Genomic DNA, 21,285 nt, shown 5'->3' with positions numbered 1-21,285 from the left:
ACAGTAGGTGTAATAATTACTTCAGTTAGAAATAGCTAATTCATGGAGTGAACATTTGAACATTTTCTGGTGATTAAGTAGGCGGTCGTTAGTAGAACACATAACCTGGAGAGCCGTGATGTTTTGTTGCTAAATGTATTGCGTAAGAATGAAAAGAAGAAAAGTAAAAAGGTGGAAAAAAAACACATATTGGCAGAGAGACTCCAGCATATGGTCCCCTCATGCTGCTCCACCTTTCTACCAAACACTGATGACAACACTCACACTGAGCCGCTCTCTCTGGGGTTCATGGAACACACCTTCAGCATCTCTACCAGCCTCATCCTCAGTTATTATGACCGGTATCAACACATGTAAAGCACCCGACTGTGTCAGGGATCAACTCAAAGGGCATCACGTTCTCGTCCCTCTAGACATTTTTAGTCACCTTATATTTGGAGTAATTATGATAGTGTGCGGTGCTACAGTAGCGTTTTCGGTTCGGGACACTTCGCCTCTCACGACTCGACACGTTTCCTATTAGTTGTCTGTTCAGGTTCATCTGGTTCTTTGTCAATCAATCAATTTGCACATTGATGTTGACGGTTTAGTAGAACTTTTCACCCCCCAGTCAAGAAAGAGAAGCCTGTGCAGACACGAGTAAACACGCCAAAGCACATGCAGCTTTGTCTGGACTCAAATATCACTAATGCTACAAAAAACTCCAAAATTGATGCATTTTGGGGTGCACATTTTGCTGTTTGCTGTCCTCATTTATTTATTTATTTTTTTCTTAAAGAGTAGTTGCCAGTGACGGAAACCAAAGGCCAAGAATTGTCTGCCAATTCCTGAAAATGGCAACTGTTACTGCTGAGCCCTGCGAATAGCCAAGAATATGTTTGGACATCTGGTGAAAAGAGCTTCACTTTTGCTTCTTGGATTCAGATATGACGAAATCCAAAAGGGTGCTGAAAACAACACTAGCAGCTATTTGTGCTCTTGCTGAGTGAATCGTGCCGACGTCGGGGAGATAAATACACGCAGCAGTCAGTTAATGTTCGTTATTAAACATACAGTTTAAAATCATTTCCAACATTTCTTAAGCTTGTTCTTCCGATATGACTTTCTCTCAACTAAGCCGTTTACTAAACAGATGTTTAGGAAAACAAAAAGACAGATTATCTTCTAACGAGATTACAAAGTGAAACAGAACAAATCTTTTTTACTTCTGCGTGCGATCTCTCACACAAAGATGGGTCTGGCTGGCAGCGTGTCGGTCAGGACGCTGGTCCTTTAAGGCCCGTCAACAGGCCAGCTCACCACCTGACTGTTACATAACAGCTGACACCGAGCAGACGAAGGCAGGGGAGAGGGATAAGGGAGAGAGGAAAAACAACAGGGAGGGAGAGAGAAAGAGAGAGGGAGAGGGAGGGAAGGAAAGAGAGAAACAATGGATCCAAAGAGGTCAAGTGGAAGGGAAATGTAGAAAGGAAAAGAATCAAAACGTGTGAACAATAGGGTTATTGGCGCGTACGTAGAGGCAGCAAGCCGGAGAGAGGAAATGTTGTAAAATAAGCCAAGAGGGTGGATGGGGGGAGGGGGGGGTGACAGAAGGGGAAGAAGGGCATCTGTTGCTCTGAATAATAAGGCCTGAGGAGGAAGGAGAATATGGCCTAATTACACCAAGAGAGGAGGCTGTAATGATCACTGTTTATCTTCACCAGTCAGGTAGTTAGTAACTCCATCACCGGAGGTCTAGCTGTGCCAGCAGCTCCACGTGTCCACCGCCTTCACAGGGAAATATCTATAACTATTGGATGGATTGGCATGAAATCCTGACCAGATATTAAAGATCTTAACAAGATAAAGATTCTCACAACTTTGGTGATCCTCGGTTTTTTCCTCCAGCCGGTCAACGCTTTCATTATTTATTATCTATTGGAAGGATTGGCACAATATCTTGTTGACATTCACGGCTGATGATGAAGTGTAACGACGGACTGCCATGAAGTTTGGTTCATTTAACTCTTTTTTTTCCGATAACCTTTTAATAACTAACCCATGACTCTTTATCTTTAGACCCAGCGTCAGGTCATATTTGTCCAATGTAGTGATCAGCCTCAGCTGTACTTTGGGTTCATTGTATTATCATGCTAGCACGCTACACCTAACACGTGAACATTGTAAACATCAACATGCTAGCATGTCATTGACAGCATGTTAGACTTTAGTACAGCCTCACAGATCTGCTCACGGCTCCGTTTCACTGTTCTGCAAAGTCAAAAAGAAAAAGCTTCTCCCACTAGCACGGACATCATTTGCATGCAGGTGCTTACTGGCAGGTTTGTTATTAGATATTGCAACGGCATCAAGTGTACAGTGTGCAAATGATTTGACTGAAACTACTCAACCTATCCACATGATCACTGTGTGTTCCACATGATCACTGTGTGTTCCACACACGCTCATATTGTCACCAATAATTGGCTGAAGACATTTCCGTCCATTTATAACTGCACGACCCTTTTCAAGCTGCTCCTCCACCGGTCAGAGACACTGGCTTTGTACAGGAAGACATCTAGAGGACTGAGGTGTGTCCTTTTTCCTTTTTGAATATTATAAAAATACTCGAGTTGAAGTTAGGTGTACTTCTTGCTAAATAACACCCTTCAAGTGTTCGAACTGTGCGAAACAATTCTCTGTGTGAACTTTATCTAGTTGTATCAAGTCACTAAAGTAAAAAAAAAGATCATTTTAAAAGGTGCTTTTTAACGTAATGTTTTATGGTCGGTTTGTCAGAGAGATGGAAACATATTCACGACCAACAGAAACAGTATTTAGAAGTATTTAAGTCATGTGGAGCGAGTGTTTGTGCCGCTGTGGGATCACAATGGATGTTGGATAATATTGTAGCTAGACTCACCCTTCAGTACTCCCTGAAGCTGCACATTACCAAAGCATGAATGAGTTTGTACCAAAACTCCTCAGAACTCAATTAAACAAAGTTCAGAAACACTGGACACAAAGTTAGACATTTTAAATATTCAAAGTGCTGGAGATAACATCCTCATGATGAGCCCAACTGGAAGACCTCGGAAGTTGATGAAAGCCATGGCAGAATGTGAACACACACACCCACACCCACCCACCCACCCACCCACCCACCCACCCACACACACACACACACACACACACACACACACACACACACACACACACACACACACACACACACACACACACACACACACACACACACACACACACACACACACACACACACACACACACACACACACTAAACTCAACCTGGAGGATTTGAACATTTCAAATCAATGTCTGAAGTAGATCCACCCCCCCCCACACACACACGATGAATTAACACTAATGAGCCCCGTTCAGCCCGGCACTAACACAATCAGAGCGGCCGAGAGCTTCACAAAGTGAAGCCATTTAATAACAATCTGAGCCCGAGACGAGAGACGGGGCCGGAGGGTCCGACCGGCCATTAAGGCATTACAGCCGAGGATCGATCCGGCTGCTGAGGCTGAGACTCTTTGTTTCCAACAGAAACCGCCGATCATCAGCTTCTTTGTTTTGGGGTTCCTGAAGCACCACCAGTGGCAGCGCGAGGCTTTCACAGGTGTGTTGTTTACATTCTGTTTACTTGTTAGAGCCACACGTAGCATTTTCTTTATATTAACACAGTGAATGATTAACGTCAAGGAAGGGACAGTGTTGATTATGGGTAACACTGTCACCAATGACGCCTCTTTAATAATATAGAATCAATCAAGATTGAAGTCAATACAGAAGTGTCGTAAAGCTGCATTCTCTCTAGTGGCCAGCAGGGGGCGACTCCTCTGGTTGTATAGAAGTCTATGAGAAAATGACTCTACTTCTCTCTTGATTTATTACCTCAGTAAACATTGTAAACATGAGTTTATGGTCTCAATCTCTAGTTTCAAGTCTTCTTCAATACAGCATGATGTTCATTTAATAAATGATGGTCCATTTAGAGTCACACAGACCATAAAGCAGGGGATGCTTTAGGGAGGGGCTTACTGTGATTGACAGGTCTCTACCAGAGTCGTATACGGCGTCTCTACGTCACTCCTTTCTCAGTGCAGATATGGTCACTTCTGTGAATTGGTTGCGAAAAAACCAACATGGTGACGGCCGTAATCCAAGATGGCGACGAGTAGGCCGAACACGAGGATTCAAAACATCAATGTGTGACGTCACGATGACTACGTCCACTTATATACAGTCTATGCTTTAAACTAATCATAAGGTGTCATGTTTCATGTATAACCTAAAGACTCCTATCTTCAACACTAACCTAAACTGTACTTGCTTTCCCCTCATAGCTGCCGGTAATTTAGGACAGTAGCTCCCACATGTGTTCATCAGTTATTTAACTACAAAACTGTCTTTCTGGTTTGTTCAGCTTTTCATCTCTCTCTCTCTTCCTGGTGTGTTGCAGGTGACGGGGAGCGGGTGGGTGTCGGATTACAGCCAGATGGAGGTCAGGTGGGAAATAAAGAGGTGCAACACATTTAGGAGTAAGTACGAGTGGCTGTTTAAATAACAATCATACGAATAAAATGGCACACCAAGTGCAGGAAAGTAAGAATATTACAAGAAGCAAAGAGAGAGAACGGCTGGACGGCTGAATACATGGTTGGGAACAACCCTCGTTGTCATGGAAGTGAAGCACACTATGGGTTGTTATTACAGTAATGAATCATCCCTTAGCATGCAGAATAATTGAGGTTTTGAGCATGTAACAAAGAACATGACACTGACCACGCAGTCTTATGTAAAGACTGACAGCACGAAACGTAACGCTTGTGTGTTTCTGCAGGGATGGTAGTCTTCATACTAGTTACTGTGAGGAACTTTAAACTGATCCGCCTTCGACCTGCAGAAGGGTCTCTTTCTGCTGGAGAGCCAGGACGTATCGCTGGGTCTCCGCTGGAGGGAAGGGAGGCACGGGAAGAACCAGAACCAGGACTGAGCGTAGCGGACCGTCAGTCCCCTGCTGTGGTAAAATGAGAGGTTTTCTAAAAAGGGAGTCTGGTGCTCAGGAACACTACCGCTGTCGTCCACAGGGGCCGCTAAAAAACCCTCGAGCCTAAACTAAGCCCCGCCCACCGACCAGAGCACACTTTCAACATTGGACGTGAGGATAAATGTAACGCAGTATCAGAGTATTGATTCACATGTGTTCAGACGGACGAGTTTGACATTTTGATGAGAGTTCACGAGCCTCAAAGTTTTCTTCTAAATGCCGTTCGGAGCACTAAAAAGGAGGCGGAGCCACTTGAAGTTACCGACTGCAGCTTTGATAGAAAACACGAGGACCGGATCAATGAAACGAGGACCGCGTTGAGGCACTTGTAGGGCGTAACCATGACAGCGAGAGGTGGGACCCTCCTCCCTTTGGTGTCTGAGCTTCTGTCAAGGCAGTAAAGGCCTTAAGCCAGCAAACCCTCCCATCACACACACACATAAAGCAGATTTAATACCCTGCTGCAGCTGGATTAACAGCACTGGCTTCTCCCAACACTGAGGGTCTGCTGGTGTGTGTGTGTGTGTGTGCGTCCACGTCAATACGTCCAATCTCTTTATGTGCATCTCTGCTACTTGCTGCTCTGAGCCGGAGGCTTACCGCCCGTTACCAGAGACGACAAGCCTTTTTGTTGATCTATAGCCGGCTTCACGTCTCTGTAACATCCATCCCACATCAATTCTTCTACAGAGAGTACCGTCACGAAAACAAAAACCTATTAAAATGCGGACGCAGACGTGCACCGCTGCTTCTATTGACACCCTGAGGCTCGTTAAGAGTTCAGCTCACTTCATTGCCTCCTGTTGGATTGAGGAGAGTTGCTGCATCGACACTGAACCTCACAATTAAAAAACATGTTAATGACGGAGGCGTGCGAACATTAGCCTGAAAGAACCAGCACGCTAATGAGTCACGAGGCACGCATCTCAAAGTGCATCCAATACACACGCACAACATTGGTAAAAAACTAAAGTTATCAGTTATATTAGCTGACTCGGCAAATATTCACAAACCATATCAGACTTCCAACTCGGTTTTTTAACAAATATAAGGAGCGCAAACACTAGTTACCAGTTAGCTGACAAAGTAGAGAGCACACCTCTGCTGACAACAAGGAAACGTTCTCAAAAATGTGCTGCACACAATAGTTGAATCGGTTACTTTACCTTGAAAGAATAAATCGGATTGATTTGGAATCAAGACCGTACTGCCGTTAGGTTTGTACCTACGGTTATTAATCTGTCCACCAGATGTTGAGGTTTGCGGGTAACTTATATTTTACTTTGTCAAATTATTTCTCCAAAAGTCTAAATTAATTCTGTGACAACCTCCGATGTCCGAAATGTCAGCCGTTCCACCATCCGACAGAAGTACGACTTTCTGTGTGTGTGTGTGAACGGGACATGAAGACTAAACTGAACCGCTGTATTACACAAGAAAAAAGATATACTGTTAGCTGTTGTGTTGCCTGCTTATATCAATCAAGGCCCAAAAATATGTTCTGTGAGGTCACAGAGACCTTTTGACCAAATTCCGATCAGAGAATTCTTGAGTCCAAGTGGACGTTTGTCCCAAATATGAAGACATTCCTTCAAAACATGATGCAAGGACTGAAGAAGTTGACCCTGTGTCTGTGGAATCGTGTGACTGATGTCTCACGTCACAGCTGAATGATTTGGCGGTTACTCCCTGAACACTTTCGGGATATTTAGAATTTCACAGTAATGATCTGAACGGGGAGTTTTATTTGTGTCTAAAAACCTGAAGTTCTGTCATCGGGACAACAAAGCAGTCGGCATCCGTCTCCACCTGGCAGCCCGCTCCTTTTTTTATTTTCATTTCTTTTAAATCAAGCGACTGTCAAAGCTTCCAAAGACGGCTGACGCCGGCGTGCTGGAATGGAGAGCAAACGCTTCTCTGTGTGCTGTGAAGTGAGTCGCCGTAAAAAAAACCCAAGCTGTACACACTGACCCACTTCAGCCAGTGCTTTTTATTGGCAAACCAGCCCCCCCCCCCCCCCCCCCCCCCCCACCCCACCCCACCCGGACCTGTCTCTACAAACACACACTAATTGGTATTTGAATAACAATACAAGTCAACATTTTCAATTTCAACAAAAGAAACGTTATTTTGAATCTTGTGGAGTCACAGCAAGAAGAGCAACATGTTCACTAAGAAATGATTTATATTGTGTTTACTGCTAAATCACCCACAATCCTTTGTGTGTACATATTTCACTAGCGAAACAAGGAAGAGAACAAGAACAGCACCACAACTCAAACTCAACAGAATAAAATCAGCTGTTTGATTCGAAACAGAGAACTTTTATAATAAAACAACAGACTGATTGTGGACGCAGCAGCTGCTCGTCTCTCTGCATGTGGAGCTTCATGTAATGTGAGAGCCCGATCGATTATAGGCCGCAATCAATAACATCGAACATGCCTGCCTGGATGCTAACTCAATTAGGAGCGAGCGCGCCCACACACACACACACACACACACACGTCGCCAAATGCAATTTCCCCAACGTGCAGCAATTAACCCAGCGGGGCCGGCGCTCGTTCTCTCTCTTTTCTGTATCGTTCTCACTGACAATAAGTCAAACTAGCAGAACAACAGACACTTAAACCGCCAAGAACACGAGTTCAAGGGACCGAACAGCCAACGCAGACTGTATATCCTGATACCACACACACACACACACACACACACACACACACACACACACACACACACACACACACACACACACACACACACACACACACACACACACACACACACACACACACACACACACACACACACACACACACACACAGGGTTTTAACCACTCTGTTTTAACCACTCTGTATGTATATAATGAGGGTATAACAATACAATAAGCTTACTAATCAAGTGGCTACGGTTTGATTCACTGATACTTTGAACAACATTTGAAAACAGGCCGTGACACCACGACCGTCTGTGACTTCTTCTACATCAATGCTGCAAATTTAAATTTCCTCTCCGATACCAACTGGTATCAAAACCTGCCATGATAAAGTTTGATATCAATGCAGCTTATCCGATACGATGACTCAACCGAGATTAATCAACCGATATGACGAGGCACGAAACGAAAGCAACAAAACACACACACACACACACACACACACACACACACACGGAGTGTCAGAGTGTGCACGCCGGCCCTCCCGAGGTCGAACTCCACCTTGGGCTCACCGATCGACTTATCTGCAGTAGCAGCTTTGTGTCAGAGTGAACATTACCATACAGTCACAGCTGAGCGACTACGCGAGGCTCTCTCTGTTTCTGCAGCGTGAATGTGAAAGAAGAATTACTGTAACACACACTCCAGATTACAGCTATCGTTCGGTCAGCTACAAGGGCACATTGTGCAAGGATCATTCCTCAGTTTAAATGGGAAAAAAGAACAAATGTCATGTCTTATCCTGTGTGAATACACAAACAGTTATTAACACTGAACTAACGCCTTACTAACTGGGTGCATTAGTGTTTTTTTCCTCCCTCATATTCTTTTTTCTCTGACTAAACGTGTGAAAGGTCTCTCCGCTGCACTGGCAGTGAGAGCTGCTGCTCTGTGAACGAGTGCTGACAGCAGTTGTTGTTGAAGCCGAGCAATCGGAGTCAACAGTTGGCTGCAGAGACCTCAGGTGACAGAGCAGCTACAGGCCTGTGCTGACTGTGCACTCTGTGTGTGTGTGGGTGTGTGTGTGTGAGTGTGTGAGAGAGCAGTCATTCATAACCACTCCCCCCTCCAACACACACACACACACACACTCTGAGTCAAAACCACAATAATACATGACAGCACAAAGTCCAGGTCTGACTCAGACACTGTGAGCATTAAAACTCGTTTTGGTAACAATTAAATAGACATAATGAAAGTATTTTAATTATTACTACAACTTCAGATGTTGTTCTGTGGTTTATAACAATGATTAAAAGGTATTTTTTGTAATTTAATAACAAAGATATATATATAAATATACTTTTAACTAAACAAACCAGCAGCTCAACTATCTCACTGAAGCCTAAAGTGAAGGCAGGTGCTTCAACACAGGGACGCTTCAGTGTTTAGTTTTGTCCACACGGTTCTGTCAGTTAGTGTGTGAGTGTTACACATAATTATCCATCAACAAGCTCACTCACACGCTTCAACTATGAATATTAATGTAGCTCAAATCTGTCCTGTCAGAACCTTCACAGACCGGACCTTTAGTTGCTCTCAATAGAAGTGCGAGTCTCTTACCTGAGCTTTGGTTAAACCAGTCCATAACCAGTCCAGAGCCGGCCGATCATCCCATGCCGGCCGCGCTGGTTTTCACACCACACACACACACACACACACACACAGTCAACACAGCAGACCACAACACACACACACACGCCACTCAAACACACGCTCGTTTTGCATTTCCCCTCTTTTCTCTTTGAGATTACCTTTGTGTGTGTGTGTGTGTGTGTCATCTGCGCCTAATGACAGCTGACACACTATATGCCACAAATCCTCTCTCCCTCCCTCTCTCCCTCCCTCTCTCTCTCTCTGTCCCCTCCCCCGTCATGTAGACACACATACTCCTCCCACAACACACACACACACACACACACACACACTCCTCCTTCCTATTAGCCAATGTGCAGAATACGAAAACCTCCCTCTAGATACTGAATGATTTACACGACCTGCTGTTCTTAAATGTTGGTGAAAGCATTATTTCATGTCAGTTTTACATGTATTATTGATCACACTGGCAGGTATACAAAAATGCTATGAAAATCAGCAGAATCAAACGTAATGTTAAGCACTTAAATTGCTGATATGGTGACATTTAAAAAGACTACAATTCTAGACGGTAGCCCACAAATTCCTAAACTCTCACGAGGTGGTTCAGGGTTAGACATTGACCTTTTTGGAACCTTTTAGGAACCCAAAATGATTGGACCCGCCCCCTGTTTTGTAATTGAGACATTCCATTGGCAACGTATCCTCACACAACGGTTCGTATGATATCTTACGAAAAATGTACTCTTTATTTTCCGTGTGAACACGTGTGAATTTCTGCTCGTCACATAAAGTCTTTTCAAAATAAACTTCTGTCTTCACAGGAAACAGATCGTGGTTTGGGTTGAAATAACTATGGAAGTGGCGTTACTCAAGAGAAGTTAGGTCATAAAATTAAAACAAGGTTGAGTTCTGGTTTCACACGGGGCACAAACAGCGGCCTCCTGGGTGAAGGACCTCTAGTCCCGCCCACTCTAGTGGGTTTTTACTGTCTTTTTACTTCCTGGTTCACGACAACATATGAATTGATTTTGTGCATGGGACATTTTTGTGAAAGGGTTTAAGACAAAAACGTGGACAACTCCCAGATTGGACAACGGCGTGGTAGAGACCTGTCAATCACCGTGCAGCCCCGCCCTAAAGCATCCCCTGCTTTATGGTCTGTTTGACTCTAAATGGACCATCATTTACTAAATGAACATCATGCTGTATTGAAGAAGACTTGAAACTAGAGATTGAGACCATAAACTCATGTTTACAATGTTTACTGAGGTAATAAATCAAGAGAGAAGTAGAGTCATTTTCTCATAGACTTCTATATAACCAGAGGAGTCGCCCCCTGGTGGACACTAGAGAGAATGCAGCTTTAAGACACTTCATGTTAGTCAGGTTGCATCCTGACTAACGTCTCGTCTACACAGGCTGCGTAGTGAAAGCAGCACATCAGCAGGAGCAGCTGGAGTCATCTCTCACTCTGAATCTTTACTTTTGAAAAATAATAACAGAATAAACCTAACAAAGTACTTTCACATAACAAAACACTGTTTTCTTTAGTCCGTCTAAAACAGCAGAGCCAGTGAGGGACAGAGAAAGACAGAGAGAGGGCTTATTATGTTACTTCATAATAAGCCCTGTTTGGATAATGAGCCTCGCACTAAGTGAGACGGGCAGAAAACACAAGTGAGAGTGAGAGAGACACAGAGAGAGAGCGAGAGAGAGAGAGAGAGAATTTTAAAAATGACAAAAGCTGGAAGCGCTGGTGAAAGCAGCTGTGCTTCACAGGCCTACACACACACACACACACACACACACACCTTTCCCACGTTGACATGTGCTTCCCTGTTTGCTTTTTTAACCTGCTGCCGTTACAGGGAACCACCTTTAACATTCAGAAGGTTGGTGTGAATCTGAAAGTTGCATCTTATATTCTACTTGATGGGTGTTGTTTTGTCTTTTTAAAATCACAAATAGATTTTTTTGTAAATCCTCACTGACGTTAAACTGACCTGCAAAACTTTTCCTCAAATTAATCCGCAAAATTTTCATCAATTTGTTTCTTAAGCCAAAGAAATAAAGCGGTAGAACAGAGCGTGGTGCTTTCGGAGTGCCGCTACCCAGAGTTATATGATAGAGATATACTGTATATATAAAAGCCCCCAAAAAATATTTAAATGAGCTCACTCACCTCATATGCAAAGCATTCTGGGTAATCATTCATCATCATTCAGCACTCTCTGTGAGACACATAAAACAAGAGTCATGATTAATAACGCAGCAGTTTGAGAGACTTTCCTGCTCATATTTCCTCATTTAGCTGCTTCAAAATAAAAATAAAAGAGCGCAGACTTTTATTGTGAAGAACATGCGTTTATCACCGAATTAGCAGAGCTTAGTAAGCGGCTTCTACAAGTCTACTAAAACAGCAGGGAGGAAGAGTAAGCGGCAAAAGTAACGGGGGATTATTAATAATGTGAAAGATAATGCGTCGTTTATCCATCACTTTACAGTCGCTCCTTTGACCATTAAATCTATCCGATAACTATCTGATCAGGCCGTGCGGACACACATACGTGAACACGTGGTTTGGGTTAAAATAAGTATGTTGCGTAGTAAAACTACGATAAAATAAGTCGACATTGACTTGGTCTCACACAAGATGTGAACAGAGGTCTCCTGGGTGAGAGTCCCGTGTGTGTTTAACCCGTCCAACCTCCACTTCAGCTGCTCTGACTGGCTAATATTTATGTGGTGTTTGGTTTCATCAGGCTTTGTGGTACTTTCCTAGACCAGTACACTAACTTTGATGGACTTTGATGATGAAGTGCTAAAGTGGATGAATAATGTTTGAACTTCCACAGGAGTTGGGGCCACACCCGGGATCAAATACATGGAAGTGTGCGTCGGTTAAATATCCTGTCTGAGTTTTTACAGTGTGATCTAATTTACGAGACTTTCACCTTAAAACATCGCCCACTGGTTACGCTGGGAGTCTCACTCTTGCCCACAATAACACGGGAACCTGCTGCGGTTCCCAGACACTGACCCGGCCTGGGAGGACGGCTCAGAGGGTTCCGAGGCCTTTTTTCACACCGTGACGCTGACCCCGGACCAGTGTGGTGCCGGTCCAGGTTCACCGAGTTCCCACTGGCTTCAGTTCACGTTCACAAACGTCCCATTTTTACGAAACACTTTAACTTGAGCGGCTTGAGATTAATGCTTGAATCTCCCTCACGAGAGCTATCGAGTTGCACTTTTAAGAAGCACATTTACAGCGTGTTGAACTATTAGTTTCACTAGATCTCATGTGCAACGACACTGAAAGAGTCTACCTGCTCACTGAGTATCAGTCACTTATGTGTCGCCCCTCCTTTTCTTATGTAATCGGGGTGAAAACTCATCTATTCAGGATATATCACGGGTCACATGAGTGATTCACGTCCTCTCTCCCACCTCTTCTTCCCGCTGAATGTGATGAACATGTTCTGTGAGGACAGTTACTCTGACTTTGACCCTCCTTCTTGCTATTGCTGGTTTGTAATTTGCCGCAGTTTGTTGCATTCGTTGCGAATAATTCTGTGAGGGGATATTTATAAAATGTAGTGCTGGGCAAGTTAACGCGTTATCGCAATTATTTTATCGCACGTTAACGCAGTTTTTTTTAATTATTATTAAGCGGACATTTTTAACACAATAACCGGGCAGCGAGCGGTGAACAGCTGTTTGTGTGGCGTCTCTTCCTGTTTCCTTCACCTACATCCCCCTGGGTCCTAAGTCCCTCCATGTACAGCTTCTTATCACCCTCTATGTACCAACGTACATTTATAACAAATACCAAACATATTACGGTAATCAGCGGTGCATATGTGTCTGACCAAAAAATAAATGATTCATTTAATTTTAATTTTTTTTGGAGTTTTTAATGTTTTTTTGTTCGTTAGTTGTATAATAAGCATATCATTTAGTTATCGCTACTGAGAATTTAACAAACATAAAAACATGACGTAGATAGGTTTGCAGTTTTCAAAGTGTATATTTCAAATTGCATCTCTTACACATCGCTGCCCAGCACGAATAAAATTATATAAAATTGTGGTCCTTCTCCCACTCAGTCCAAAGAACTAGAAATGGGTAACACATTTAAGATCTTACGGTCAATGTTGTTCTTATTGAGTAACACACGATGTTTAGCCATGAGCGGACTATGAGACAACGGGCCCCCGGGCACAGAGATGCAAAAGGCCCCACGACCTCTACTCCATATCAGAGAGACTCACAGGCTTCATCATACTTTGGCCTCTTTATAGTAGACATGTATAGTCATTTAGAGACTCTGATGTTTTGTGTCTCTTTGTAGTCAGTCGTAAATATCTTTGTGTCTCTTTGCACCTGTATTGCATTTCTTTGTCGTTGTTTTGTGTGTCTTTGTAGTCTTTTAATGTTTCGTTGATGTTATTGTGAGTCTCTTCCTGGTTCGTTCGTGTCTTTTTGAGTGACATTCTGTAGGTAAAGACCAGGAGGGCTCCGGACACTTTGGGTCCCTTTAACAAGCGATTGGTCGAGTCGTTCAGTAATCCATCCATGACCGGTAAGGAGGGTGAAGCAGTTGCACTTGCAAGATGTAATGTGCCTGCTTTTCAGGGAGGTCTGCTAGAACACATTTTGACAAAAAAATTAAATAAAATAAATCAGGCACATCTGCACCATAGGTTGTTTTTTTTACAGGGAATCTGCAAAAGGCATCACAGTCAGTTTGATGATGATGCATTTAATTTGTGCTTCAGTCGTTTCACTTCTGCCAGAAGAAACTGACCTGCAAAGTCATAATAGCTTAAAATCTTTAATGTAGTAGTAAGCAGTGTGTGTGTGTGTGTGCGCGTGTGTGTGTTGAGCTGGTATAAGTTACAGTAATCGAGAGGACCAAATGAAAAGTAGTAAAAAGAAGAAGTGAGTTTTTTTGGTCAGTGGCCAAATCCGAGACATCTGCTAACTCTTCCCCCCTGGTGTGTGTGTTGTTACTGAGTGTGTGTGTGTGTGTGTGTGTGTGTGTGTGTGTGTGTGTGTGTGTGTGTGTGTGTGTGTGTGTGTGTGTGTGTGTGTGTGTGTGTGTGTGTGTGTGTGTGTGTGTGTGTGTGTGTGTGTGTGTGTGTGTGTGCCTGCGTGCGGGTGAGACAGACAGCCGCCCTCTCAGTCAGTTGGACACGACAGACTCAAACCAAACAACACTCCAAAAATGCACCTGCCACCACCACTGGAGATAGCTGCATACGTGTGTCATGCATCTGTGTGTGTGTGTGTGTGTGTGTCAGTGTTTAATTCTCTGTGTGTGTGTGTGTGTGTGTGTGTGTGTGCGTGCGTGCGTGCGTGCGTGCGTGCGTGCGTGCGTGCGTGCGTGCGTGCGTGCGTGCGTGCGTGCGTGTAGGAGGGATAGACAGCTGATCTCGAGCCAACTGCTTTATAAGTTGCACAAGCGCACACACGCAAGTGCAAATGTTTTCTTTTTTTCCTGCACATGCAACGACAGAAAGACTCTGTGACTGTGATTCATCTCAGTTTGTGCACTTTAAAAGTTGTGCAAGGCAGCGACGTTTTTTAAAGTTTCTTTAACATCAACTCACAACATCTTCTACGGAAGGTGAGATGAGGTTAAAAACTAGTTAGAGGAAGATTAATTTGTTTTGTTTCCTGCTTCAAGAAGACACAGCTCGCCAGAGCGGCTCTCAGTGCGGACGGCTCAGAATAGGCTTCTAGAGAGTTACAGATTAAAAGAAATGGAGGGAGGGATGCAAATAACTCCATCGCGCAACAAACTCCCTCGAGGTTCAGCATTAAAGTCCAACTAGTCATCTCCTCCCACAGCCAACAATGTCAACTGGATTTTTGTACGTCTATTATTATTGTTATTATTATCAGTGATGGAGAGTTTCACTTTTAATTATTTGCATATGAGGCATTGTGGTAGAGCGCACACACACGCACACACACACACACACAGACGGCCTACTTCCTGACTGTGATTAGTTTGTGCCAGTAAGCAGCTCTATGGCAACACAGAGAGATCCACGGCGACGCAAAGTAACAGAGCTGCTTTACTGTACGGCCGCATAACAGAAGCTGACCACGCTGCCATAATCACAGAAACAGAACAATCATGGCTAGAAGTAGAGAGAACTCAAACATGTACTTTGTGCATTTTCTTTGATTATTATCCACATTTGTGCAACCTCTCCTCTCTGCTCCGTGTTCAGTTGTACTGAATTGTTGTCACGTGACTGTTGGTCTCAGATGAATCGATCATGGCTTCATAGTTGCGCTGAGAAGCTCAGAATTTAACGTTTTTTACAGGTTCTGGTTACTTCAAACGGTTTATTTGTTGCGATTTGTTTTTGATGATAATGTAACAACATTTTAAAGCTTAGTTTCGGTGTCGTTTTCTGACCGAACCGTTCGCCACGCATGATGTGTTCAAGGACCGTCGGACAGATGAACATCTGATGTTAATGACGATCTCCACAGCTCCTGGCTGTGATAAACGGTGTCGTTTTTGCAATTGTTTAACAGAAACCTGCTTTTCCGACCCGCCGGCGGGTTTTGGGCGGGTTTTAAAAAGACGAGGTTAGCTTGAGTTAGCTCGCTAACAGCTATGCGTTAGCAATACTGCATAGCTTTCTAATATATGTCCACTAGGAAGCAACATCGCGTTTACAACATTTAAGAAATCAGGAAACGGAGATCCTTTTCACTACGGTGACAGTGTAAACAAATCCCAACATCCAATTCGGACTCATTAACATAAATGGACGGAGCAAAAACAATATCAAGAGCCTTGAAGAGGAATTGAGTGGAATGTGTTGCTGTGATTCGGAAGGCGAGCGCGCTTTGTCCTTAGACTTGACTCTGACTCCTTAATAATGACAATAAGAGTCATTCAGAGATTAAATCTGCTGAAGCTTTTATTTTTTTACAGCCGTCCTCTGTCCTCAAACGCCTCACAGCGTGCGCCCTCCCGCCACAGATGTGCTGAATCAAAACACAACAAACGTGCTCAAGTCTCAAAGCTGCACGAGTACTCTCTGACTTTGTGATGAAACAACTATAATGTGTCTACAGGTGATTCGGACTGTGAGAAATGGGATCAGGCTAAGTACTGGATTATCAAAAATTAAGCCACACCTTGACTTTTGGCTGCAATAATCACAAAAACACTCTTTAATAGTCATCTTAGTGACAACGTCCTGTCGCCAATAAGCGGGCGGTGACATCACAGTTAGCTCTGGCCCACGTTTGTTCTGCAGAAGCTCGTTATGCTATTAGCTGGTATTATCCGGCTGGAGTCTCTTCACTCTGCAGTCACAGTGCTGGAGAATTACAGCCGTCCGTCAGCTCCAGCTAACCAAATTAGCACTTGTTACGCAACCTGCTGCGCTCGGCTCGCCTGGTCTGCTGCTTCAGCCCTGCACATAGGAAGGCCCTGCAGACCGCTGCAGAGCGGACTGTATATAGATGTTTATTTCTTTATTAAAGCACTTAAATGTTTAAGTCTGATATGCAACAGAAGTTTCATATTACACTCCCTTTCAGAGAAGTCAGAAACTCAAACTGTCTGATTGAAGTGAGGTTTTTCTCATCTCTCCTGATTCTTGTGTTTGTACTACACACTAACAGTTCAGCATCAATCACGTTACTATGAAACTAAACAGCATGCTCAATTACGTTTCCCTTCGATTACAGTCACAGTTTCTAAATGAACATCATGCTGTATTGAAGAAGACTTGAAACTAGAGATTGAGACCATAAACTCATGTTTACAATGTTTACTGAGGTAATAGATCAAGAGAGAAGTAGAGTCATTTTCTCATAGACTTCTATACAACCAGAGGAGTCGCCCCCTGGTGGCCACTAGAGAGAATGCAGCTTTAACACATGAAGCATCAGCTTCACTCGGCAGAACCGGAGGTTGCCGCCTGGTTTTACTACGATAGGCCAGCAACACGTGTAAATGTCTGCTCGTTACCGGCTCACAGTCTTTTCAAAATAAACTTGTGAAACTACTTAGTTAGGTTTAGGAATAGATCGTGGTTTGGGATTAAAATAACTATGTGAATCGCATTACTATGGTACGGCAGTTACGTCTACGTTGACTTCTTGTTTCTTTCAGTGAGTGCTACATCTCAGCTACATCACGTTGCCTACTGTGAGAGCGGTGATATCAGTGCTGCTGCTCCTCTGACTGGCTTTGAAGAGCCAAAGACATCGGTAAGATGAAATAAATAATAAATAATGAACCTCTGTTCTGGGTTTGTGTGCTTTAAATCACGAGAGGAGGATCAACAACTAGTCTGAAAGGAACAGAAGCCTCTCAGGGAATCATCACAAACCACACGGTCCACTGGAATATGCAGCAGCTGATTTTTAACGTTTAAAACATTCAAAACTACAAGAATAAAAGTGCTGCTTATGGAATATCCGTTTGTGGTGTCGGTCAGTCGCGGCTTGAGCCTCTCGTGTAATCAAGACTCACAAAAATAGTATCGCTTTAGACTGAAACATGAAGAAGCATTTTACTCTTTCTGGAGAAAAGAATTTTAGGAAATATGTACAAAAACAGTGACCCGATGTGCTGCAGTTTAGAGGAGAAACCTGCTACTGTCATATATATATAATGCACATCCTCTACATACATTTTGGTGAGTGAATATTACAGTAATTACGGTGTTTGGGCACGACAAGAGGCTTTCAGAGGAGTCATGACATGGCTGTGTGTGTGTGTGTGTGTGTGTGTGTGTGGTGCTGTTTAATTAGAGCACTCTTGGTCTCAGGAGGATCAGACCTGGAAGACGACTGTCTCTGCTACGTGACAGAGAGCCAGGTGGCTGTGTGTGTGTGTGTGTGTGTGTGTGTGTGTGTGTGTGTGTGTGTGTGTGTGTGTGTGTGTGTGTGTGTGTGTGTGTGTGTGTGAGTCTGATAAGTTGGTGGCAGTGAGAAGAGCCAGACACAAACAAACACAGTGGGGTTGAGCACAAACCCACACATACACCAGTAAATGTGAGATACCAGAGTGGGGATCAAGAGCCCAAAACAACAACAACATCTTGCGGTCAAATGGACGGAGGAAGAAGAAAACATGTCAGAGCAGGGGTTTGACGATGCGTGGTGTAAAAATGAGCACATGTGTTTCTCTGGCGTGTATTTGCTTGCTGAGGATAAGACCTGATAGTGGAGAACTGCACAGTCAAGCCTCTACCCTTCCTCCTCCTCCTCCTCCTCCTCCTGCTGTCATTGGTCAGGGCATTATTTGAGCCCTCACGTGGTTTAGTGAATTCAAGCCACTAAGGATCCCTCACCGGGCAAACTGCCAATCTCATGTTAAGATCTTGGTCTTAAGTACATTCCTGCACTCTTGCTGCAGCACTAAAAAGGTAGTTTTTGGCATTGAAACGGTATCAGAACACACCGATGTTAAACCAGGGAAGATCACAAGCCTGGTGCATTAAAGCAGAGAGAAACCCACAATAGAAGCAAATCCAGGTAGAACAGGAAAACAAAAACAAAGCATGCATAGTATCATGTTACTGAATGGTGCAGATGCATTAGCAGCATGAAAACACCCATAATCCTTTTGGAAAACAACAAAGCTACTGAAGTTATCTTGCAGAGACAAGGGGGATAAACACAGAACCTGGCAACCGTGGTGTGCATGTTGCAATTCTTTTCAAAGTTCACTCCGTGGTGCAGGAAAGAGTAAATAAGCCAAAAGAAATCATGAGTCCAGCCCTCAAGGATAACAAATCCAGAGGACTCAGATGGCACCTGTCACATAGGCAAACTTACAGGTTCTCTACAGTAACATACCAGCACAGCAGCAAACACAGGCAAACCGGCACAACAGCAAATACGGACACATTCCTGACCCTGCACGGGTGTACGTGGACTGTACCCGGCTGGTAGACGAAGAGGTTTAAAGCTGCACTGTGTTTCTATTCTGTGGAAACTTTGAGCAGCGCATTAAGTCACAGCCCTGCAGCTCAGCCCACGCCGCGCTGCGTTCAAGTCCCAGCAGAATCATCATACAAGCGCATGTGAAGATATTTCATTCACAGTACGTTTTTTTCCAAAACAAAATGCCCCAGGCCGCACGGGCAGTCAATTGTTATTCAGTCACGTATCTGCAATATATACAGAGTATATATATATATATATATATATATATGTGTGTGTGTGTTTTTCCCTCAGCATACTGTTCTCCCTGTTTTTATTCCCAATGGGATTGCTTTGAGTGGGAAATAATCCATTTATTTCAAATACATTTCTTTACACGATACAATTTTTTTTCTTTTCTATTATTGTTTTTTTTTTAATTTTATTGGATTTTTACAATTTCTTCCGTTAAATAATATATTTCTTTTTGTACTCTCAAAAGAAATATATATTATATATTATAGCCCAAGGCTGATCAACAAGTTGACAGGAATGACTAGAAAAAAAACCGGAAGCTGGTTAATGCACTCTTCAAAATTAAACCAAAAAACAGCTTCAAGAATACCAAATAAAACACCCCACTTGAGTCAAATATTGCTATAATGAATGTTGGTATTACACACACCGGCTGCTTGCAATAACTACTACTTATATTGCTGTTCATTAGGCTACCTCAATAAACATAAACAATATTACGTTACATTTGATTTAGCTAAAGTGACTCTTTTGACAGCTTCAGCACAATTACATGCTACATGGTAATATAGTGGAAACTACACATATTAAACTATCTATCAATTCACAATGTAATATAAATGTGTCGGCAAATTGAAAAAGAAATGAACAGTCACTATCGATTGGTCTTTTATTTTGAAATAAAAAAGAACGGGGCTTTACTTATTCCACTTGACGCTTGAGTTATTTAAGGAAGTCCGTACAAAATCAACTGGGAATAAGTCAAATATTTCACCGTGAAACTACTACATGTTTACCACAGTCACATAAATACCTATAAAATAAAATAAATCAATTTGGGGTCTTTAAATTCTACTTTGACGGCAGCAAAAGAGACGAGCAACGGTCGTCGCTATAACGTCAAAGGTTCCCAACGGCTGTCGCTTCTGTTGATCAGGAAGAGCTTTTATTTTAACGGCTAACCGTTAAAAGTTAAAACAGCAAAGTCACGTTTGGGATATTTGTGCAGCTCACACACACACAGTGTTTGAACACGTTAAACAAACACCAACATATCAGCGTTTACTTTAGTTTATTTTTGTGGAGCCATGGCAGCCCGGGCCGGTGGAAAGTAGCATTTCTACCCGTCTAAACTAGCGATAATTTCGCCTTTAAAACGCTGCTCGGAACTGATAGCTATCAGTCACTCAATTCAACCGACGAGTCTCAGTGAATACACTCGCTAACAGTTCATTTAAGACGCTAAAACACTAAATAAATAGCATGCACGTTAAATACCGGTCTTTTATTCATCCGGACTCTCCTAATACTTAACGTTAACCCCGTGATATATGTCCTCAGCGACATATAACTGTCATAACGGTCAATGTCGCGAGGAAATGTGCAGCACAAAGTATGATAACGTCGGACACTTTACACAAGCCCCCCTTCAGGAAGCGTTATTTCTTTAGGGGGGGTGGTGTTGTGATTGAGGGAATATGGAGGGAGGGGGGGGTTAAGAGAATGACAGGTAAACTTACCTGGGAAGTTGAGAAAAGCAGCCATGGGTGCGTGGAGGTGCGTGGAGGTGGTCGCCCGGTAAGAGTCGTCGGTCAGCGGGACGGAGCGGCAGCGGCGTCCAGGGCCGGAGCCGCCATGTTCCTCTGGGCTCAGAGGCTCCTCTGCTGTTTATCTTTACCAGGAGACCCCCCCTCCTCTCTCCTCCCTCCTCCTCCTCCATCACCACCACCTCCACTCATCTCATTACCAC

The 21,285-nt window shown here is 43.4% G+C and overlaps 1 protein-coding gene across 4 annotated transcripts in view; it reads right to left on the bottom strand.

Annotated features, from left to right (window-relative positions):
- Positions 1–21,170, bottom strand: part of LOC306706731 (nuclear receptor coactivator 2-like) — a 46,012-nt gene extending 24,842 nt beyond the window's left edge. For 2 of the 4 annotated variants that reach the window (XM_079173901.1, XM_079173904.1), the window contains exons 1-2: positions 21,056–21,168; positions 11,551–11,599 (exon numbers count right to left, since the gene is read on the bottom strand). The gene's annotated coding sequence lies outside the window, so the exon portion shown is untranslated. Of the gene's footprint in view, positions 1–9,332; positions 9,437–11,550; positions 11,600–21,055 lie in introns of those variants that run through there. The other 2 variants (XM_079173903.1, XM_079173902.1) reach the window with 2 other exon arrangements.
- Between the last annotated feature and the right edge of the window lie 115 nt (positions 21,171–21,285).

Source organism: Pholis gunnellus, assembly GCF_910591455.1.
Source record: "Pholis gunnellus genome assembly, chromosome: 14".
NCBI classification, from domain to species: domain Eukaryota; kingdom Metazoa; phylum Chordata; class Actinopteri; order Perciformes; family Pholidae; genus Pholis; species Pholis gunnellus.
The sequence above is the reverse complement of the archived record's forward strand: the minus strand, read 5'-3'. Positions and strand labels throughout refer to the sequence as shown.